The sequence below is a fragment of the Acanthochromis polyacanthus genome, chromosome 23 (assembly GCF_021347895.1).
Source record: "Acanthochromis polyacanthus isolate Apoly-LR-REF ecotype Palm Island chromosome 23, KAUST_Apoly_ChrSc, whole genome shotgun sequence".
Taxonomy (NCBI): Eukaryota; Metazoa; Chordata; class Actinopteri; family Pomacentridae; genus Acanthochromis; species Acanthochromis polyacanthus.
The window spans coordinates 14,683,291-14,694,134 of NC_067135.1; the positions used below are offsets into that span (position 1 = coordinate 14,683,291).

The 10,844-nt window shown below is 42.0% G+C and overlaps 1 non-coding gene across 1 annotated transcript; it reads left to right on the forward strand.

The window, feature by feature from the left end:
* The first annotated feature begins 1,422 nt into the window (after window positions 1-1,422).
* trnan-guu (transfer RNA asparagine (anticodon GUU)) lies at window positions 1,423-1,496 on the forward strand. The gene has a single exon. It is a non-coding gene; the product is annotated as a tRNA-Asn (tRNA).
* Window positions 1,497-10,844: the final 9,348 nt, after the last annotated feature.

Consider the following 10,844-nt stretch of genomic DNA (forward strand, 5'->3'; position numbering starts at 1 on the left):
TCTGTAGGTGCAATTGGTTGATCTTTGGGGCTGCAGACACATACTATTGTGACAAAGATGTACTTTCCCTGGTGACAAGAGTTTGACCAGTAGAGGAGAAATTCTGTTGATCCTAGGACACAGAATGTCATATTTTCCACATCTTTAAAGTAAGGACTGTATTGCTGAACCATGAATGAAACAACAATCAATAAAAAATTATGTTTAGAATTACACAACAAACTAAATGTGTATCACTGCTTAGATTCTTGGTCATCCAGGTCATGGTAATCATATGAGCTTCAGTAGAAATCAGCTGGACTTCTCTTGTCCGTTCTTGAAGACGTTGCACCGCTCATCCAAGAAGCTTCTACAGTTTTAAATGACAGATGTTGAGTTACAGAATTTATAGTCACTCTAGTCCACATGGCTAGTGGCCCATTAACCACCCAGGACTCACATGATTCAAGCTGTGAATTGCTGTGAAACCAGATGGTCAAACAACAATGACAACAATCATGGTGGTTAAGTGGCCAATATACACAACAAAAGATATGAATCTGCCATGTCAGCAGTAATTCAAGATAGAGAATTGGGAATGGGAGATGAAAGGGGGAAACTGGTAACCCATTGCCAATGGGGTGTGAGTAACAGTTTGCTGGAAAATTAGATGAAAGAGAGAAACTGGCAACCTGGTGCCACATAAGAAAGGAAAAGGTTGTTTGTAGAGAATAGGAACTGGCAACTCGGTGCTGTCAATGTGAGAGAGAGAGAGGTTGCTGGAAAAAGAGGATGAACGAGGGAGGAGCTGGCAGCCTGCTGCCAGACAACAAAGGAAAAAGTTCTTGGGAAGTAGGTTGCTGGTGGATTAGTTGAATCACATGTGACAATCAAGGTGAAGCTGTAGAGTGTATTGATGACATGCCTTAATGGCCCGGGTACAGGGGCCGTACCCAATCCAAAGTGCGTGTCTTTGCAATCGGTTAGCGCGTTTGGCCCTTAACTGAAAGGTTGGTGGTTTGAGCCCACCCAGGGATGTATGGTTTTGTGCTTAACTTACCAGGATTTCTAGTAAACTGTTTTAGAAATTGCATTTGAGGTTTAACTCTTTAGGTGTCACAGTTTTTTCAGTAAAATATTCAGTTTTGATATCAAAAGTAAGCAGTACTTCAACTTGAGTAAACTTTTGACCAAGCAACTTTTACTTGTAGTTGAGTAAGATTTGACCACGAGTATCAATACTTTGACTCAAATACTGGCGTTGAGTACATGTCATTTCCACGGGAACAAACTGTGTGCCGCACTTTCTAAAGAATGCTGTTGTCACAATTCCAGTTTAACAGTCACGGCGAGCAACGGCTTTAATCAATGATCAAAGAGGACCTTGGAACTAAACTGAGTATTGGTTGGCAATTGAACCCACCCCCAGATGTGCTAGAAGAAGTCTCTGTGGCGCAATCGGTTAGCGCGTTCGGCTGTTAACCGAAAGGTTGGTGGTTCAAGCCCACCCAGGGACGTGTGGTTTTGTGGTTAAATGATAATCCTTGTGGAAAGGAGTACTATTATCACTGGTTACAAATAAGATTCAGGATTTAGGAAATTCTGGAGCAAAGGTATCACTGTCATAACTGTGTGGCAGAATGTCTAGCACACGTTAGCAACAGTAGTATGTCCTTATATCCAGCAAATATAGAACATGTGGTGTAGTATAACTGCAAGTTCTACTTGAACAAAATCTTTCATTAGTGTATGATTCCAGTGTAACCAGCTTCATTTGTCCTAACCCAATATTACAGCTGATGGCCTCAATGGTACCTGAAGTAAATATTGTAATCCACCCAAATCTGCAAGGGTCCACATGAATACCGATAGAGATTCCCACATGCTGTCAAATATGCTGCATGGAGTAGTTTTAGAGAGTTTGAGCAGAGTTATAGGTGAGCTTGTGTGTGAGTAGCGAGGTACAGATGGAAACTTCATAGATCTTCACATTCTAGAGCAGGCCTGGGCATCATCCGGCCCTCTGGATGACCCTGACCGGCCCGTATGACAGACCTGGGCATTATACGGCCCGGGCCACATACCTTTGGTTAACTCTGACCGCCAGTGTAAGGTTAACTGGAAATTACAAACTAAACATACTTTCTAATTTCACCTCCTTGATGGACTAAAGCTGCACTGCTTTTATTCTGAAATTTTTGTTTTTCTTTTTAAATTCACGTACATAGTGATGTATCACGTATATCACATGATTGAATGTTATCACAAGACAACTTTAGCCCTTGCGCAGTGGTGTTGTGGTTAGCACTTTTGCCTTGCAGCAAGAAGATCCCTGGTTCAAATCCCAGCTTGGGCCAGGGATTTTTCTGCATGGAATTTGCATCAGAGCGTTCCGAGAACAACCGCGGCCTGCAGAATCGCAGATTAGTGCTCATCTGTTCGCACATTGCTCTCCCACAACCTGCACGTGGATCCAAACTTTAAGCCGGATCACTGCCGAAGTCTAATTGCTTGGTCCTTGTGTCATTTCTGACCGACCCTGAAAACTTCATTCAAATCCCTGAGTCCATTTTGAGTGATGTGGGTAACAAGGAAATGATTCACACACACTGATCGTCACATAACTCCACTGTGGCTCTCAGCGGCAAGACCAAGACGCCCTGTCTGCCCCAGTTGTCCGACCACGGAGCACGTTGCCCAGGGTCTCATCCCGCTCAGGTGGTGGTCGACCCTCCGGACAACACGGACATTTCTCTCCACTCTTTGGTGGAATAATTAATCTAATTTTCCTCATTCTTTCAGTGCTCTAACAGATCTGGATGCAACAGTTTCCATCATGGTGATTTGTCTGGTCTGTTGTCCGCTCATTTCAGCCGTTCTAATATATTTCGTGATTTTTTTTTAAAAAGTGTGTATCAATCGATTTTTTTTTCTTTCTTGTATTCCACCACAATATTGCACGGTTGTAAAACAGTTTAGCTCCGCTTTGGTGAAGAACATCAGTGAATTAATTGTTTATCATGGTCTTCAGCAGTAATTTTTATTGGTAAATGAGAGACATTAGTATCGCACATGTCTGCATCTTCAAACCATAAACAGGAAGTGAATTCGGTGACGTACGTGCATTACGTTTGCGCTGGGAGCTGCTATGATTGGTGGAACTCATGGGAGGCGGGCCAAAATTGCGGGAAAGTTGCTGTGATTTGACAAAATTGCAAGGCTGCGCAAAATTCGTGGAGATTGGTTAATTTCGCGCGATCGCAACATTGCGAATTCTTGGAGGGACTGATTGTTTGATTTATGAATGAGAATGTCCTCAAAGAGGAAGCAGGAGATTGGCAAGGGCCAGCAGACCATGTTGGGCTTCCTAAAAAAAAACAGAGAACAGGTATTTACCACTTTTTTTGCTTGCAAACTATGATTTGACATTACTAACATTTACTGAAACAAATCCCATGAATGTAAACATTTCATAGATTTCATAGATTTGTTCAATTACCTTTTATGAATGAATGAAATGACAGAATACAGGAGAAATGCTGTCCAATTTTTTTCATGTCTGGACTTAGAAAATATTCTGGGTGCTACCCATATAGATCTAATTTAGCCTTTTTCATTAATGCTCTAAATGATTGTAAATATTTTGTAAGATGAGTGAAATGATAAAATACAGGGGAAGTCCTGGCCAATTTTTTTTTCACATCTGGACTTAGAAAAATATTCTGGGCATTTTGACTTTTTAATTTATGTTCTGATCTGCTGTATAATAATCAATGACTTTTTGTTTTCAGAGCTAGCAGTCACTCAGCCACCAGCAGTCACCCCGTCACCAGCAGTCACTCAGCCACCAGCAGTCACTCAGTCACCAGCAGTCACCCCGTCACCGACAGTCACTCAGTCACCAGCAGTCACTCAGTCACCGACAATCACTCCGCCATCACCAGTCACTCAACCATCAACGGCCACTCAGCAATCAACAGTCACTCCGCCAATGAAGAATGATGTCATTAGAAAATTACTGGAAGAATATTTCCCAGAGCCGATGAAAAGGGGGACACTTCATTCCCATCACCTCTGTGCAGACTCTCACTGCTCAGACTTTTCCACAGCTGAGAAGGAGCAAATAAAGGCTAACATGGGGAAAAGCAAGAGTGGCACACTACATAGCTGGCTCTCCGAGAAAAAAGTGGCTTACAGTCCTGAAACTGGTAATTTTTTTTAATGTCTTTTTAATTACTAATAACGTACAAATTTATTTGTATTAATTATGCAAAAACTCGCTTGCAGATAATGACAAAAACATTATTTTCTGTATGTTTCAGGCCTCTGGTGGCAAGTTTACATTGAAGGGGAGGGGATGTACTGCTTGCTCTGCAGAATCCATAATGCTGTCAACAAATTTAACAGGAAGAAGACATTCAGCTTGGTGCCATGTACTAGTGGTAGGCACAGTGCAATGACTGACCATGTTTCTTCACACCAGCATGTCAACACCCACAAACTAGAGATGGAAAGAAGACAATCTTCCTTAGCAGCACAGCATAGTTCAGCAGTAGAAGTCAAGGACAAGGTCATATATAATGCTTTGTTATCCACCTACTGGCTGGCTAAAGAGGAGGTGGCTAATCGCAAGTTAATCTCACTGTTAGATATGGAGGTAAATGCAGGCATGAGCGAGATGAAACATTTCAAAGACACAGGGCAAAGTTCGCAAGGTAAAATGAGACTGCTCCTCGGTCAACTTATCAAATTGAAGCTTGTGGAGAATGTTAAGGAGTCTAAGTACTTTTCTATCTTCATAGACGAAGTCACAGACTGTGCTGTTCTGGAACAACTGTTGATCTACTTAGGTTGGGTTGATTCAAAGGGGAAGACACACTGACTTTTTTGAGGTTAAAGATGTATTAGAACACTCTGACTCAGCAAATGCAGAAACCATAACCAATATAATTATTGAAGAGCTAGAATCCTGTGGGTTGGAAGTGGAGTTAGTCTGCGGCTTTGGCTCAGATGGCGCCAGCGTGATGACGGGCAAGAAGTCCGGAGTTGCAGCCCGCCTACAGAAGAAAGCAATCATTATGATTAGGACGCACTGCATTAATCATCGCCTTGCCCTTGCTTGTGGGGATGCCAATGAGATGGTGGCCTATATTAAGGTAAATTAACTAAATTTGAAACTAATTAAAATAACTTAAAAAATAGGCCACTGGCCTAGATGATTACAACATAACATTGATAACAGGTAAATTTCTGCCTTTTAAAAATAATGAAATAACTTTAAGAAATATTATTTATACTATTATTTTTTTAAATCAAATGAGTTCTGCACTTTTATTCATTTAATTTCATAATTATATTTATTTATTCAGGTGGTAGAAGTCACATTACGCCAGTGTTGGAAGTGGTTAGAATACCCCAAGCATGTGGCTGCTTATGTGAAGGTCTGCAGAGCACTCAATTAGATTCAGATCACCTCTAGCAGCAGACTGAACGTCTTAGCTACCAAGGTCCAGAAGGCATGCAGGACAAGGTGGCTGTCTACTGGGAATTCCGTGTCCAGCGTGTGCCGAAACCTTGTAGCACTCCTTCAGACCTTCCGTCAGTTCAAGGACAAAGATGTCACTGCTGCTGGTTTGTTGTCCAGGATGAATAATGCTAAGTTTGTGGGCACCTTACTCATGTTAAATAAGACGTTACAAGTTTTACCTTTAAAATGATCTGTAACATGTATTCAATACTTTTATGCACAAAGTTAAAAATACTGTGTTTGCTATGGTTTGCTATTTCCCATCCTGAACACATTGAGCCACATATTCCAGAAGGACCACACATGCTACAGTAGTATGAAGGTGACACTGCAGATGACTAAACATAAGTTAGAGGAGATCAAGGAGAACTATGATGTGGTTGAGGACTTGAAGGAGCAGACCTCTGAGACTGGGCCATATTCTCAGCTCGAGCTTACCCATGATAAAGACCCCCAGGTAATAGTGTTCCTTACCAACCTCCTCCCAAACTACATAAATGCATTGGATCATAACATTGATAACAGGTAAATTGCTGCCTTTAAAAAATAATGAAATAACTTTTTTAAAAAATTGGCCACTGGCCACAATGATCCAATTAATACCGAAATATATATAAATAATGAGTTGATCATTGAATTATTTATTCATTTTTGAAAATAATAAAATAACTTTAAAAAAATAGGCCACTGGCCTAAATGACTATTTGAAATTAGAGTATTTATTGGTGTTTAACATTTCCAGGTTTCAGGATGCATCTTCCATTTTGGAGGCGTTTTCAATATTTTACCCGACCCAAATACCAGACCCTGAAGATGACTCCTTTGAGCAGTATGGCCAGGAGTACATCTGCATTCTCTGCCAACAACTAAAGTTTAATGTGGAGAAGACAATGGCTGAATGGCAGTTGTTTAAGTACAGGTATTATTGGAAATTCTGTATTTTGCTATGTAAAAAAAATTAATTGATGTGAATTTTGTTGTATAGTTATATTTTTAAAAATACATAATTTAATCATTTGGAAATATACTTAATACTACATTTTATGTATTACAGACTTGCTGCTTGGGAGGTGCCAGAGACACTACTTAGGGGGAACGGCATTTCTCCTACAGAGTTTATCCTGAAGAAAGTTGTGCGTGAACAGGCCACGCCTATGTCAGCCGCTCTCATCATCCTTGGTTGAGCGAGGGGTGAGTGCAGTGAAGCGCATCAAGAGCCGCCTGAGAAACCGACTCAGTAACAAGATGCTTAGTTCTCTCATGCATATATCCATCAATGGTCCACCCATGCAAGTCACACTCGGCGGAAAACCCAAGAAGTCCCCTGAGTGTGATGCACTCCTCACCGAGGCTACCCGAGAGTGGAGCGTAACACATGTCCAGCAGCTTCCACCTCTAAACCTGCCTCAAGTAGGTGGCGCAGACCACTGTGAGGTAGAGGTGAACTATGACCCCCTTCCAGCAGGAACTGTCAGTATAGCTGTTCAGGTCAACCTTTCAGAATCTGGTGAATTGGAATTTTTAATTTTAAAATCAGGAAAAAATAGAATTTCTCTTAATTTCATTAATTTACACATACTTTATTGTTGTTTTTTCTAGGAGAAGAGAGAGAACCTGATATGTTGGTGGAAGTAGAGGAGAAAGAACAGGAAAACGCACAGGAAGTCATGGATGAAGAGGTGGCTGTAGGTGCAGAGGCCATACCAGATGAGCAGGCAGAGATGGCTGAGGCCCTTGTCGACCTTGGTATGGACCTAGATGAATGTGCAGACAGGGACTCTGGTGGAGACTCAGACTTTGAGTTTGATATGAGTGAGGACACATGCTGATCAAGGTAAATGTATAATATATATAAAATCTGGAAAAAAAAGAAAATCTTTGATTAAATTCACATTTATTTCATTTTTCCAATATTTTTTGTATTTGCAGGATACGGTAATATTGTTATTTTACTACTGCTACCAGACTGAGTGAATAAACAAAACATGATTTACTTACCATATATTGATGTTAGTTTGTTTCATTCCCAGAGCTGCCTGGAGTGCCTAGGTTCCCATAAGTCTATGATCCCGTAGTTAAGGTCTCACACAGTCATTAAATTAGGTTAATTAATATTTTCCCAAAACCAAACCTACAGAAAGATGCACAACACCTATGCTAAACATGCAGTTATGTTACAAGCCAGACAGCATACTACAGAGGTTTACTAAGAGACCAGACACACATACTACTGGTGAAAGTGCAGTTTGCATGAAAATTGCGTACTTAAAACTCACATTTTGATGAAATGTACTTAAATACACAAATCACATGACAAAACCAAGTGCTAGAAAAATGTTAAATTACACAAATAAAATGCACCTGAGGCCACCAAAAGGCACAAAAAAAAAAAGAAAAAAAAATCAATTTTCTTGCGGGGGCATGCCTCCAAACCCCCTAGATTGTGTGCGCCTTTGGCGCGCTTCGTCACACTGCGCGCACCGCCATTACGCAAAAGTGGTGCAGGCTACTAATACTTCTTGGGAACACTCTGTTGCATGTTCTCCCTGTGCATGCATCTCTGGAGCTCAGCCACAGTGATCTTTGGGTTCTTCTTTACCTCTCTCACCAAAGCTCTTCTCCCACCATTGCTCAGTTTGGCTGGACGGCCAGGTCTAGGAAGAGTTGTGGTCGTCCTAAACTTCTTCCATTTGAGGATTATGGAGGCCACTGTGCTCTTAGGAACCTTGAGTGCTGCAGAAATTCTTTTGTAACCTTGGCCAGATCTGTGCCACAATTCTGTCTCTGAGCTCCTTGGGCAGTTCCTTCGACCTCATGATTCTCATTTGCTCTGACATGCACTGTGAGCTGTAAGGTCTTATATAGACAGGTGTGTGCCTTTCCTAATCAAATCCAGTCAGTTGAATTAAACACAGCTGGACTCCAATAAAGAAGCAGAACCATCTCGAGAAGGATCAGAAGAAATGGAGCAGCTGAGGAGAGACGGTGTCCCTGTTATCACTGACAAAATAGTGGACCAGCAGATTACCAAAGAGGACCTGGCTCTGCATTGCAGAAGGCGGACAAGAGGGGAGGTGCAGACTATCCTCATGATCGAGGCACTGCTTAATGAACTGATGGGTGTGAAGGGCTGTATGCTGAGATAGGAAGTACCACCACCACCAAAGAGGGAGTTATCCTCTCTAAATACAGGTGTGCCAGGGGGTTACAATCACTTGACTCTTTCTACTGCCATGTACACAGGTTCATTCCAGGTGAGTATTAATTCCTACTTATCAGAAAGTCTAAATACATTAAGGTTAAAATTATGCTGTATAATACAGCTTCACAACAGAGACAGTGTCCGTATTGCAAATTACCAAAGCTGCTCACATTGTCACTTTGTTTAAATTTATTTTAAGGAATTAGCACAAACAGGCTGAATTTTCAGCTGTACCTCCTGAAAGGCCTCAATGGAAGCAGAACAGAGAAGCTGCTTCTCTGCCAGTCAAGCCACCGTCACTGCTAAGGTACTGTAGGGACCTTCTACTATGTGAAAAAAAACTACAATACCACTTGGAAAGAAGCTTGTCCCCAGTTTCAGCCTCCTTCTGTGTGTACACCAATGAGTGTTAATGCTCCCTCATGTTCTTACACACATAAAAAAAAAGATTTATTTAATTGCCATTGTTTTCTTAAAAATTCTGTTCTAGTCTTCATCCGAGGAGAACAGATAGCTATTCAGACAGACTGGAAGGGCCATGCAGAACATTGAGCCTGACCAGATGCTAGAGGACATAGGCACTAAAGAGGAGCTAGAAGATGAGGGTTTTGAAGATATTAATGTGAACCCCCACTGTTGTGCTTTTAGACATCATAGGTCCATCCTCTCTGCCATCAACAGTACATCTTGGAAACCCCCAGATGTCCACTCTGATCACAAGATGTCCTCAGTGCAGCAAGACGTGCAGCTCAAACAGCTGAATCGTCACTGTGGCTCAGTCCCTCCAACTGCCTCACCAGAACCTGACTGAACTCCCCCCCTAGTCTTCAGGTGGTACTTGTGGTGGGTATTTATGCACTAAGATCCCGCAGGCACGGCGAAGCAACCGAGAATCGGCGACCCCACCTGCAGCCTCGGATGTGCCCCCGAGACAACTGCTCCAACCACTTTCTCACCACACTACCAAGCCCCCCCCCCACGAACTCCAAGGGAATTCGCTCTGAAGCCTAACAGGGACAGAACCACAGCAACAACTGTCACTACAGAAGCCACAAAATCACCAACATCATAGCCCGATAACTTTTTTCTCTGAGCAAATTACAGAACTACTTTTACTTACCAAAAGCTGCTCTTTAACACCAGAAACATTCACTACACATTGTGTTTTAACAACGAGATTGTGAAGTTCTTTACTAAACACTGAATACACAGCATCACTCACCAACACTACAACAGCACCTGTTTTCATTCACAAAAAAAAAACACCAGTCTCTGCCCACAATGCTAATCACCCAGCAAAGCTACATAAATTTAAACTGGTTCTACTAAGATGTAGACAATCCCCCATTTGTTACAGCTTGGCTCAAAAACTGCAACAGAATAGGGTGACAACAACTGTGTGGTGACTAAATTGGCTCTTTTAACATAAAACCACACATTTTAAAGCCCAAACAGAAACCCAAAACCATGCTGCTGAAAAAAAGCATCTCCTGTCAGAGAGAGAGCTTGACTGAAAGTGAGGGAGGTTTTATGCAGTTGAGCCATGGGATCCCAGGTGTGGCTCAATTAGCTGACGACCCTCCCTCAGCTCTGAAAAGAAAAGACAAGGACAGCAGGTGGAGAGTCGTCACAAGTGTCGTGGTTACTTTTTTGATTACAGTGGTATATTTCTAATGCTCACCTGGTCTTGTTTAACAGGCCACTGGTGCACCCAAGCAAGAGGTAAGTCTCACAAATCACATCGTACTTAAATGTTATATTTCTGCTTGTGGTAGTGTTTTGTTTTTTTTTTGTTGTTGATTTTTGTTGTATTGTTATATTAACCAGGCTGTGGATGAACACAATATCCCGTGGATGGACTGAGTGGACAACTTGGCAGGGTACTTGGTGGGGTTACGGACTGAGAATGGCCAAACTCTGTCTAACCAGCAGGTCAGTACCATAATAGACCTATGGCAAAGTCTTCAGCCATGTGACCATATGCCGCTCGGCACCAGGTGCGCCTGACCACTGGGCAGTATAAACAGACAAAACGAAAGGCTGAATTTACAAAGGAGTAGAAAGCATGATTCGCTGTGTCCTGGGTTCATCGGGATCTCCTCCCCAGTGACCAGACTGTTATTGCCAGGTGGAAAC